General features: G+C 42.2%; 2 long non-coding RNA genes across 6 annotated transcripts; one reads left to right on the top strand and one right to left on the bottom strand.

The window, feature by feature from the left end:
* Positions 1-280: 280 nt before the first annotated feature.
* Positions 281-2,472, top strand: LOC102082325 (uncharacterized). 4 transcript variants are annotated; one of them, XR_003215453.1, is made up of 4 exons: positions 436-709; positions 795-858; positions 1,494-1,713; positions 1,792-2,472. It is a non-coding gene; the product is annotated as an uncharacterized LOC102082325 (long non-coding RNA). The 4 variants fall into 4 exon arrangements; XR_003215455.1 differs by lacking the exons at positions 1,494-1,713; positions 1,792-2,472 and adding an exon at positions 281-429 and having other exon boundaries at positions 504-709; positions 795-944; XR_003215454.1 differs by lacking the exons at positions 1,494-1,713; positions 1,792-2,472 and adding an exon at positions 286-432 and having other exon boundaries at positions 504-709; positions 795-944.
* Positions 2,473-3,882: 1,410 nt separating this feature from the next.
* Positions 3,883-6,066, bottom strand: LOC112843241 (uncharacterized). Of its 2 annotated transcripts, XR_003215457.1 has the most exons (3): positions 5,301-6,066; positions 5,018-5,103; positions 3,883-4,780 (listed from the first exon to the last, which is right to left on the bottom strand). It is a non-coding gene; the product is annotated as an uncharacterized LOC112843241 (long non-coding RNA). The 2 variants fall into 2 exon arrangements; XR_003215456.1 differs by having other exon boundaries at positions 3,883-5,103.
* Positions 6,067-11,096: the final 5,030 nt, after the last annotated feature.

Genomic DNA, 11,096 nt, shown 5'->3' with positions numbered 1-11,096 from the left:
ATTCAGCAGAAACAGTTTGAACTATGGTGTGTGCCAGAGGCTCTATCCAATTCCCAGCTTGGAATTCAAGCTGAGAAATAACTGTTTTGCACTTGTACCTCTGTGATGCAGCCTAAGCCTCCAACAGCATGTCAGGACTATACAGTAGTCTGTGATTCATTGTGAAAGAAACTATGCTGTTTGTTGTCCTCAAACTACCACTGGAACTACCTACAGAGTGTGTTAACACAGTCTCTTTATGTTTATCTTGGTCACTGATTAAATGTCACAAAATGTCATGTGCCTGGGTGGTTTTCCTGGTTGTGAGAGAGGTTCCAGATTTCCATCCTGTGGGGTGGAGCTTCCAGCACCTCACCTTCTCCTCGTTCCGGGGCAATCAACAGGAGGGTTCTTAAACCAGCGCTGCCTGCCACTCTCCTGCTACCATTGGTGGTAACTCGGCCTTCTTGTGTTCAAGTTCATGCTTGTCTGTCTCGTGTTTAACATTGCCTTTCTGTTCTCAGATTGATGTCCTGCCGTGTAACTCTTCAGCGCTGGTCCTGTTCGGTTCAACTAGGTCAGTCAGGTTTCATACTCACCTCGCTGCTTGGCCTGCCCTCCTGCCCATCGTGTCTCTTTCGGATTTCTCCTCCCTCTGGAGCTCCTGGAACCAGGCAATCTCCTCTCACGTGACCAGCCCCCTCCTGTGCTAGCCAGCCTCCACCTGCAAGTAAGCAACCCCCACTGCAATACCTACTCACTTCTAGCCATTCTCTCGATTTCTTGCCCAGTAACTTCTCTCTCCTCTGTTACAGAGTTTCCCATTCTGTTGCTCTCCTTGTGTTTCCCGTGTTTGAACCTTTCCCCGACCTCAACCTTGTACGACTCCTGTTTTCCTTTTCAATTTTCAATCCATGTTTTAGTCTGAGTTTGCATCTTTCTATAAATAAACCTTGTACATAGTACACATGTATTGAGTTTGCTTTTGGGTCCAAACCACAAGAACCTCCAGTCTGTGAGACAAAAGGCGACTGAGCATTTGCCACTAAGGCTCCTCGGTTGTGGAATGAGTTTGGACACAGATTCTCATTTAAAGATTTTTCTCTATTTTTACTACTTTCTCCAGTGTAGATACATACTGAAGACATCAAATATATGAAGCAAGATATATGGACTTATGTAGCAAAGAAAAAATTAGTTAAAAAAAATTCCAACAGTTTTTAAATGTCCTTATTTGAAAAATGTTAGAAATCATATTATGGCAAGAACTAATTGTCATGGTCCAGGGAGTGGCTGTGTTTTTCCTCAGAGCTGGCGTTTCCACCTCTGGGCGGAGCTTCATCATACTGCCTATTGTCCACACCTGATGGTGATTTGGTTGTCAGTATTTAAGACCACCGCACTCAACTAGTCCTCGCCAGATCGTCTGCTAACCTTTGTTAGTGTGAGGCTGCCATGACTTCTTGTGTAATCATAGTAGTTGCATTTCGCTTACCTTGTGCTCTGTGTTTTAGTAATCCCTCCGATCATCTTTTCACCCTCACAACATACTCACGCTCACCTGGACGCTGGTCTTCTCCGTACTCCACAGCCACGATTCGTGCTCTTTCCCAGCTTCCCCCGCCCACTGCAACTTGGATTCTCTGGATCGTTCCGTCTGGACTCGCAGCAAACGGGTTACTCACCTGAACCTCTCCGACTGCCTCCCCCACGCCGTCCTCTACCTGCTAACCAGTAAGACGCAGAAGTTAACAGAACTCACTTACCTGACAAACCACTGGCACTTTCCTGACATCTCTCTCTAATATGCAGTCGCAAAAACCATCAAGCGCTACGACCACACTGGCCCACATGAGGATAGTCCCAGGAAAGGATGCCCAAGAGTCACCTCTGCTGCTGAGGATAAATTCATCCGAGTCACCAGCCTCAGAGTTAACAGCACCTCAGATTAGAGCCCAGAAAAATGCCACACAGTTCCAGTAGCAGTCACATCTGTACATCAGCTGTTCAGAGGAGACTGTGCAAATCAGTCCTTTACGGTCAAACAGCTGCTAGGAAAACACTACTAAAGAAAAGAAACAAGATTTGTTTGGGCCAAGAAACACAATGAATGAACATTAGACCAGTGGAAATCTGTGCTTTGGTCCGATGAGTGCAAATTTGAGATCTTTGGTTCCATCTGCCGTGTCTTTGTGTGACACAGAAAAGGTGAACGGATGGTCTCTACAAGCATGGTTCCCACCGTGAAGCATTGAGGAGAGGTTGTGGAAGTGCTTTGGGGATTTATTCAAAATTGAAGCTACACTGAACCGGCATGGCAACCACAGCATCCTGTGGCAACAATTCATCCCATCCAGTTTGCGTTTAGTTGGACCATTTATTTTTCAACAGGACAATGACCCCAAACACACCTCCAGGCTGTGTAAGGGATATTTGACCAAGGAGAGTGATGGAGTGCTGCGCCAGATGACCTGGCCTCCAGTCACCTGACCTAAACCCACTTGAGATGGTTTGGGATAAGATGGACCGCAGAGTGAAGGCAGAAGTGCTCAGCATCTCTGGGAACTCCTTCTAGACTGTTGCTGTTTTAATGATTCTAAAATATAAAAGATGTTTTGACTTACTTAACACTTGTTTGTTTATTACATAATTAGTTTTGATGCCTTCAGTGAGAATCTACAATGTAAATAGTCACAAAAATGGAGAAAAACCACTAAATGAGAAGATGTGTCACCTTTGACTCATAGCGTGACAAGACTTTCTGGAACAACATAACATCCCCATCAGGTCACCATAACAATGCTAACATTACTATTGTTCTCAAGTAATAATGTTGACCATTCTCACAGTTTTTATTTTTTGTGTGTTATCATTGTAAATAGTCAAACATCATGAAGCACAAATTACACCTGAGGCTCATGGGAATGCCATTTGTTCCAGGATCAACATTTTGAAGGAAAGTGAAGTTTTGGCCTGGTGATCTTGATCAAAAAAGTCGTTAGAGGATCGTGGTATCAACTTTAGCATCAGTCTCTCAGGTAGTTATTAAGATAATGATATATGATAGCTTTGGCCTGACAGTGTCCTTGTAGCAGAGATACTTCAGGTTCTACTCTTCTTCTAGCCTAATGTAGCATTTCCTTAGCTTTGCCCACAGGAGGCCCTCTTTACCAAGAATTTTTCTTCCAGCCATATTAGCCTTCGATGTGTTTCTTTCAACGAAAATTTAATAAAACTTGCCACCTACCTGCCATCTCACAAATATGACACTGTTATTTGTTCAGAGTAAAAAGCAAACATGACTCGCTGGGAAAATGATTGGAATACAGTGGAGGCACAAGAAAGCCAGCTTCAAAATCAGATCAAACAGACTACTGACGTTTGTCTTCTACATCAAAGCAACTTCTTCAAAGTATGGTTAAAAGCAGCCTCTTAAATAAAATGTTAGACAAAGACAGAGGAGGACATTAAAAAAAAATCGATACCTCCTGAGTCTTCTGTTGCAATTATGTATAATTTGCTAGAGGCTATTGGAAGAACACTGTCATTTGTTGCCTACCTAGTATACACACTGAGTTTTAAAAAGAAAAAAGTTGAAAAGACTTCCAATTCCAATCTTAGCTGTCTCACATGTGACTCTAATCCAGAGAAGGAAAAAAACCCTTTTATTTTTCTACTCTTCGTTGCACAGGTGTGACCTTCCTTGAACATTCGAGCAAGGATAAACGACGTCTAAACGCACTACTCGCAAAATAGTTTAAGAGCGGTTGACAGCGTTACTGCACTACAAACAAACACAAAGTGTCAGCGATGTTTGCCATGCAAATCTAACATGCGCCCCCCTCTTTGTCTTTCCCGTGTCCCTTTTAATCCGCATTCTTCTGAAGTCTGAGCGCAAAAAAAAGACAAAGGTTTGTTTTCTGTTGGCAGGGTTTCCTGATCTGCTTGCTGCTAATTGACACTCACAAGATTTGTAAGTCAGAGTGAAGGCAAAGATGTCATAAAACTTTCATGATCAAACAGTGTTAGCGTTGGTGGCTGACAGTTTTACTGTGAAGAAGCCGCATCAACGCTGCGAGGCTCAGGTTAAAAACTTTGTTGTTTTAATTAGTTTATGGCATGTGTGAACTTCATGTGTGTATATCTTTAATCCTGTGCCTTTAAGATGGTTCCCCTAAGCCTTTAGTCCTGTAAAGGAAATGTATGCTTGTGTCTTTTCAGGTGTGTGTGTCCGTGTGTGTGTGTGCAAGAGGAGGGAGGGTTCCCTTCTGCACTAACCCCAAAAAGTCATCTTCACTGAGGCAGCTACTCCTGATGAAGGGGAGCCAGATTTTGTTCCAAGCCACCAGTCTCTCGCTTTTCTCCCTCTACATCTAACCCACTCTCGTACTTGTTCTCCACCTCTGGCTCTTTTCTCTCTCTCGCTCTCTCCTACTCCACCTGCTCCAGCTCTCACTCTCTGAAAACTCTCCGGACTCCTCTGAAGAAGCTCATCTGAGAGTTACTAAACTACTTTTTTTTTTATGGTCAGAGGAAGAGGGAGAGTCTCTTTTGAGACCCTTTGATGCAAAACTTTACATCTTCTTTGCCCCCCTTCACAGAAAGTTAGCGTACACATCCATAGAAGCTGTATGCAGCTCTGCAAATAATTCTTCGTAGACTCATCTTTGGTGAAAGACTATCAAAGCCAGGGTCTTCAAAACAGATATTATTATGGATGGATTTCACCGCTGCGCAATATGCACAGACAAGCGCTTTTTTTTTTTTAGCCCTGCAGCAAGTATGATGGATGGATGTGCAGCTGTAAAAAGACAGAAAAAAATAAAGTGACACTCAGCGACATTAAATATACAAAGAGTCAAGCGCACGCACACGTACCCACACATGCAGAGCAAACCTGCATGAGGCGCACCAGCAACAGTAGAGCTCGACAGTGCAGGATTTTTTCTAATTGGAAAGCCTGCACCCAGAATTCTAATGATGCCGAAAGCCTTTTAACATTCGCTTGATATTCAAAATGCCTCTCTGTAGGTGTTACCTGAGCAGGGTTTCAGAATGTCTCTCTCCCTCTTTATTTTTTTTTTTGTCTTTTGAAGAAATGACTGTCATTTGACGGATATTACTCTGTGAAAATCAGAGAAGAAACATTAGGAGCAGTGTGGCTCGAGTCCACCTGCCAACCTGCGCTTAAAAAACGTTTTAGCATTTCTGAAGTTTCAGTAAATGAAATGCGGTTGCATTGGGTGTCTGTGATACAATTTCACCTTTTTTCGCTTTCTTTCTTTTTTATTTATTTATTTTTTTTGCAGTAAATGACTCACAGTAAAAGCCCGATCAACTGGTTACACAGCTAACAGTAATGCAGCTCATCGTGATGCTTCTCTTTCATACTCCGCAGCGACCTTGCTCGCTAAAAGTCTCCACACTCTTTTTCCTTCTTGACTGTTTTTGTAAGCAGGAAAACACTTTTTCACTTGTACCCCCCCTTAACATGCCCTTCCTCCCTCTTCGAGGTACCACACTATTCAAAACAGACCTCAGCACTGCATTTTTTCTGTCCCTGTAAGCATTATAACAAGAGCTTTTAAATAATGTATACAAAATCTTGGGATGCCGCTCAATGCTTGACACAGGTTAAAGGTGTAATGGGCGAGGCGGCAGGGGGTCTCATAAAAATCCTTCTCTCTTCTCTTTAGCAATGAGAGATGAGAAAGAAACCACGAGCAGCGACAGAAAAGGAAAGAACCAACTGGATGTTGTAGCTGTAAATTAGCAAAAGAAAGAGAGAAATCACTCAGGTTTTATTTGTTGGAGAGCATGTACACCTGCCCAGAGTTTGCAATTAGCCGTCAATTAGCAGCAGTTGTTGTTTGGCCATCTGTCCATAAATGCTGCATCTCCCCAGTTATTAGAGCAGACGCTGTAGCAGCAGAATGAAGCGGTTCGACGTCCACTGATACGCGCACACATACGCCCACGCACGCATACACTTAGCTGTTTTTTCTGACCTCAGCAGGAGTGATAGTTTAACTGGCATAGATGTTGGTTTAACACACGCCAGGGATGTTGCAGACGGAAAAAGGATAAGGCGGCCAGGGAGGGGAGGGGTGGGGGGGATGTTGGGGTCAGGCCTGCCTCCTCTCCAGTTAATTGGCCTAGCTTGTAGCGTGTGCTTGACAGATTGAATTATCAAGCTGCCTCCATGGTCTGCAATCCCCCCGCGGTATATCCTGGTTGACTATTAATGACCAGCTACAGCAGCCTCCTCTGTTCTGCGAGGCTTTGCTGCTGTTCTCTCTGTTTTCGCCTCTCCCGTCGGTGACTCAGAACCTTAAGCGGAGAATGTCTCAGCGTGTGCCTGTCTCTGTCCATGCTGCTCGATGCCTTTTGGTCTTTCACATGTACTTTTCTCACAGAAGAGAAAAAACAACTTTAAAACTAAACTTTTTTGAGTCAAAAAGTTGAACTTTCATTTGAAATTGTACAACTCGGAAGCTTAATTACCTCTATGCAGCCAACCACCTCCGTTTTATTTTTCAAGTGGCAAAGTCTTGATGGGAAGGTATAGCCAGGGCGATGGAGCAGATAATGGCAAACACTGAATGTAGGAAGAAGGTTGATCTACTCTCACTGTGAATTTGGCGATATAGACAACTCTAATGAAGAATCAGCAGGGGTGAAATAGAAATAGCAGAACAAAGTTGCTACGTAGAGCAGAGTCCATTAGGATCTGTGTCCTGAAGGCTATTAGATTGTCTAAAACAAACACAGGCGTTCAACAAAGGTTAATTTGAATATTCATGCACTGCCGGAGTGCTTCACCTTTTATTTCATTTCTGTTCTGTTTTTGTTATTTAGTTAATAGTTTAGCGACATAGACTGGAAGGTAAACTTTATATGCAATATATAAAATATATTCAGTCCATTTCTATTAGCTTTGTTGTGGTGGATGAATGTGTTGGTTAAGTTTTATTTTCTTGGTAACTACATGACCTGCTAATTAGTAGTACCTACAAATAAATACGATGACAAAGCTTAAATTATGTCATTTGCTGTCTGTATTTATACCTTGTAATTTTCACTGAAACATCAATGCACTTCTCTTTTATTTACAACTTTCATAGTATTATATTCACATCTGTTTAAGCACAAGTGCATTTCATGCAAGCCTACAGCACAGTCATGGCCCAAAATAAAATGTATTTATTTTCAAATAAACATTTTCTAAGTTTTTAAAACTTATGAAATCATTTTGATTGTTCATTACTAAATCATAGAAACATGTAAAAAAAAAAAAAATCTAGTAGTGGCAAAGTGCATGGAAACAAAAACCTTTGTCTCTGTAAAAACAGGTGGAATATATTTACACATATGTGCAGAGAGGGAAATAGGGGTTCAGGGCAGCCAGGAAAAGGTCTTAGTAGAGAAGGTCTAAACTCCTCTTCATGCAGCCAGTGACTCACAACAATCCACTATCCAATCCTGTCCAAGCTCACTCACACTCATGCTCACCCATTCAGGGTCCACGAGGAAGAGAAACAGGCGAGGGTCCAGGGAAGTCCTGTAAACAAGAGAGGTTGACGTTAGCAAGGAGCACTAAGAAAAGGCGCAGAAATCACTAGGCGAGCTGGGTTACACTGACGGAGGTTAGTATAACAATCCAGAATCAGACTCCACTGGGGCCCTTCATGCATAGTGGTCACTACAGTGGACAGCTATTCAAAAGCTGTTTTCTTGTATTTTTGTCAGTGTTGATTGTATACTTGCACATAAACCACGACATTGGACACTGATTTGTCACTCCATACCCTGCCACCTACTGGTCGTTTAATGTTACTATAGATGTATTTCTTAAGTATTTTTTTTCATCTTTTCATTTCTAAAGATGAATAAAAATACTTAAGAAAAAAATCCTGATTGAGGTTGTCATAATTCATGCATGAAAGGGGAGAAGTATAACAGTGAGTGACTACAGCTATGTACTCAAAGGGGCGATCGTGGCTCAAGAGTTGGCAGTTCGTCTTGTAATCGGAAGGTTGCCGGTTCGAGCAATGTTGTTGTGTCCTTGGGCAAGACACTTCACTCGTTGCCTACTGGTGGTGGTCAGAGGGCCTGGTGGTGCCAGTGTCCGGCAGCCTCGCCTCTGTCAGTTCGCCCCAGGGCAGCTGTGGCTACAATGTAGCTTGCCATCACCAGTGTGTGAATGTGTGGATGACTGAATGTAGTGTAAAGCGCTTTGGGGTCCATGGGGGACTAAGTAAAGCACTATACAAATACAGGCCATTTACCATGTAAAACACAGCAGAGGCTCTGTCATGGTTTAGGGCTTCATTTAAACCAGTGATGGAACAATTTATGAACTGAGAACACAAAAATGTGCCCTTGTATCTGTAATCCAGTGGAGTGTTTGGCTGGACCTACATTTATTTACCAGAAGTGTACGCTTCAAATTGTAGGATTTTTTTGAAAATTAATGCTAATTTATGCCAAGCTTTCTTGTTGCTTGTTTTTGTGTTCTGTTAAACTGTCTTCTCCACTGTATCTAATATTTAGCACAGTGGTCACAGGCTGAACAGTTTGTAAATGTCCCAGGTGAGGACTTCGTGAGCCTTGTTGAGAGAATGAAGAGTGACTAAAACTTCTGTACAATGAAAATGTAGCTATAGCAGTGCTTGCAAAGGCTTATTTAATTCCAAAAAGCCAGACATTCTTGTAATTTTATTAATGTGGTCTTAAGCAATAGTTCTCCAGCCTTTCTGTGGGTCTTCCAGAGTCTTTCTTTGGACATTGGCTGCTTTTTCACTCATTTTCAGTCCAGTCCGTGTACCTGACCATTTTCAATAAAAATGTTTATTGTTAAGCCACTTAACACAAAATCACTAAATCATTCAAGCATAAAGGCAGCTAACTCAGATGATGAACGAGTGCTCAGCTCCTGACCATGACCCTGGAATGGTTAAGTGGACAAGGATGGATGGACAATTTAAATTGTATCTTTATGCACTTTGTTACTACCAGGCTGCCATAAAACACATAATTTGAAGAAATCTAAAGCTACATACATAAAGTATTTATTAAATAGAGTCCTTCACATAGAATTTACTTTGGGAACCACCCATCTATATCAACATCTCCCCAAGTATATTTTTTATCTCTGTGACGCAGCAACACGATCATTTTCACTGTTAAGTTGCTTACAAGTATTTCCTTCTGGTTTTTCCCTTCTCATGTGTCCGTGCAAGCAGACTGGACTGGTCTTTTCACCATCGTCGCAATTCCTGGTGCCATTCTGCGATCAAATGGATTCCAACTTCACTATTTTGGACTGCAGCTGGTGATGGTACTTTTTGTAGAGATCCTGTGAGCTGACGGGTCACTGTAGCCAGAATCTGCAGCAGGTGGGCGACTGGTTCATGTGCATTTGTATGCAGTAGGGTACTCCAACAAAAAAATGGCTACTCAGCCATTTCATGCTTTGTTATGATCCACATGTCAAAGTGTCTTCCACCATTGCCTCTATCCTTGGTTATAGTAGGAAAACATAAAGTATCAAAAAGTAACTCATGAAGGAATTGAAAATCAGTTATAAAGTTGTTTTTATTTGTTTTCTGGAAACTTACCACTTTAATTTATCCCAGTTAAAACACATGTGTGTTTAACAGTAGCAGCAAAATGACCACTACTTCACCTTTAAGTTTTTTGTATTTTTTAATACTACTCAACCTGGCAATTAAATAGAAACAGCATGCTATTTACAGGCAGTCTGAGCTCCAATCAGAATAAAATGAAACATAGAAAAGACACCCTTTTGTCCAGGCTGGCATATTTCTCGGTTTGAAACTGAGGCTGGTATAATGGTGCCACCTCCTGCTGTGGCTAAAACCAGGCTGCCTGCTGGCTTCCTGACAACCCTAACATTACTGCATAATCAGTGCTTACCATCGCTCACACCAGGCAGATACATGGAAATCTCTCTCACACGTGCACACACACACACACACACACATCATGGATACAAACAAAAATGCAACAACTTGCATATAAATAGTGACTTGCGTACAGTAGAGGCTTGCACACGCTTCTTTCGCTCTCGAAATTATAAACAAGCACGCTCACATCACTCCACACATCACATGAGGACAACGAATAAGCATCCTCTGTTCGCCCACACTCAAACACGCACATGCTCACAGCTTGTGTGTGGGCCATTGTGAGTGACAGCGAGTAGTAGTGGCGGTTATCTGTGTATGCACAGTCGGTGTGTGTCGTCTTAAAATGCCAACCGTGGGTGTCTAACTTGAAGATAAGATATTGAGATCTGAAAGCAAAGGCTTGCGGACCAACTTTGGCACCCAAAGTACGTTGAGATAAACGTGTACAGGGTGTAAGAGTGTGTGTGTGTGTGTGTGTGTGTGTGTGTGTGTGTGTGTGTTGAGTGGTGACCAAAATGAAGAGCGGGGAAGGAGGGCGGAAGATACAGGAAGAGAGAAGGAATCTCATTCCAATTATCTCTCCAGACCTGTCCTTGTGACAAATGTCAGATAAGACTTTTGCAGTGATAAAACCCACCTGACCCTCAAGACTTTTGAACCCTCCTGGACTCTGTACCACTAAGACTCTTGTTACATTGTCTTTCCTGATAGGCGACTGTGGAAGTGTTTTTTTAATACATATATATATATATATATATATATATATATATATATATGAATTCAACAAATCTAAAGCCTTTCCTTTTGGTCTTTTTTTCTCCACACCTCTTTATTTGAGTCAGCAGGGTGTCCGTTAGACAGACCATTTCTGCAGGATAACAACCAACCTGCTGAGGTGTAGGCGAGCAAATGCCAGATTTGCGTACATGCAAATTTCGCTGGACCTTCCATGCAATTTATGCTCCCAATTGGTGTGAAACTGACATGCGATACACTGGGGCAACAGATAGTTATGCAATCAGTAGCAGGGAGTCCTGGATAAACACTGTTTAGTGCTTGAAGACAGAGGTTAAAGGGACGGTCCACTGGTGGAATTCAATAGTAAAAGAAAAAGAATAACATTTAAATTGATGGACGTTGAATTCAATGATTCAGTGGGGGGGGGAAAAAGGAAAGACATGTAAA

The sequence above is a fragment of the Oreochromis niloticus genome, linkage group LG20, assembly GCF_001858045.2.
Source record: "Oreochromis niloticus isolate F11D_XX linkage group LG20, O_niloticus_UMD_NMBU, whole genome shotgun sequence".
In the NCBI taxonomy this organism is placed as follows: domain Eukaryota; kingdom Metazoa; phylum Chordata; class Actinopteri; order Cichliformes; family Cichlidae; genus Oreochromis; species Oreochromis niloticus.
The sequence above is the reverse complement of the archived record's forward strand: the minus strand, read 5'-3'. Positions and strand labels throughout refer to the sequence as shown.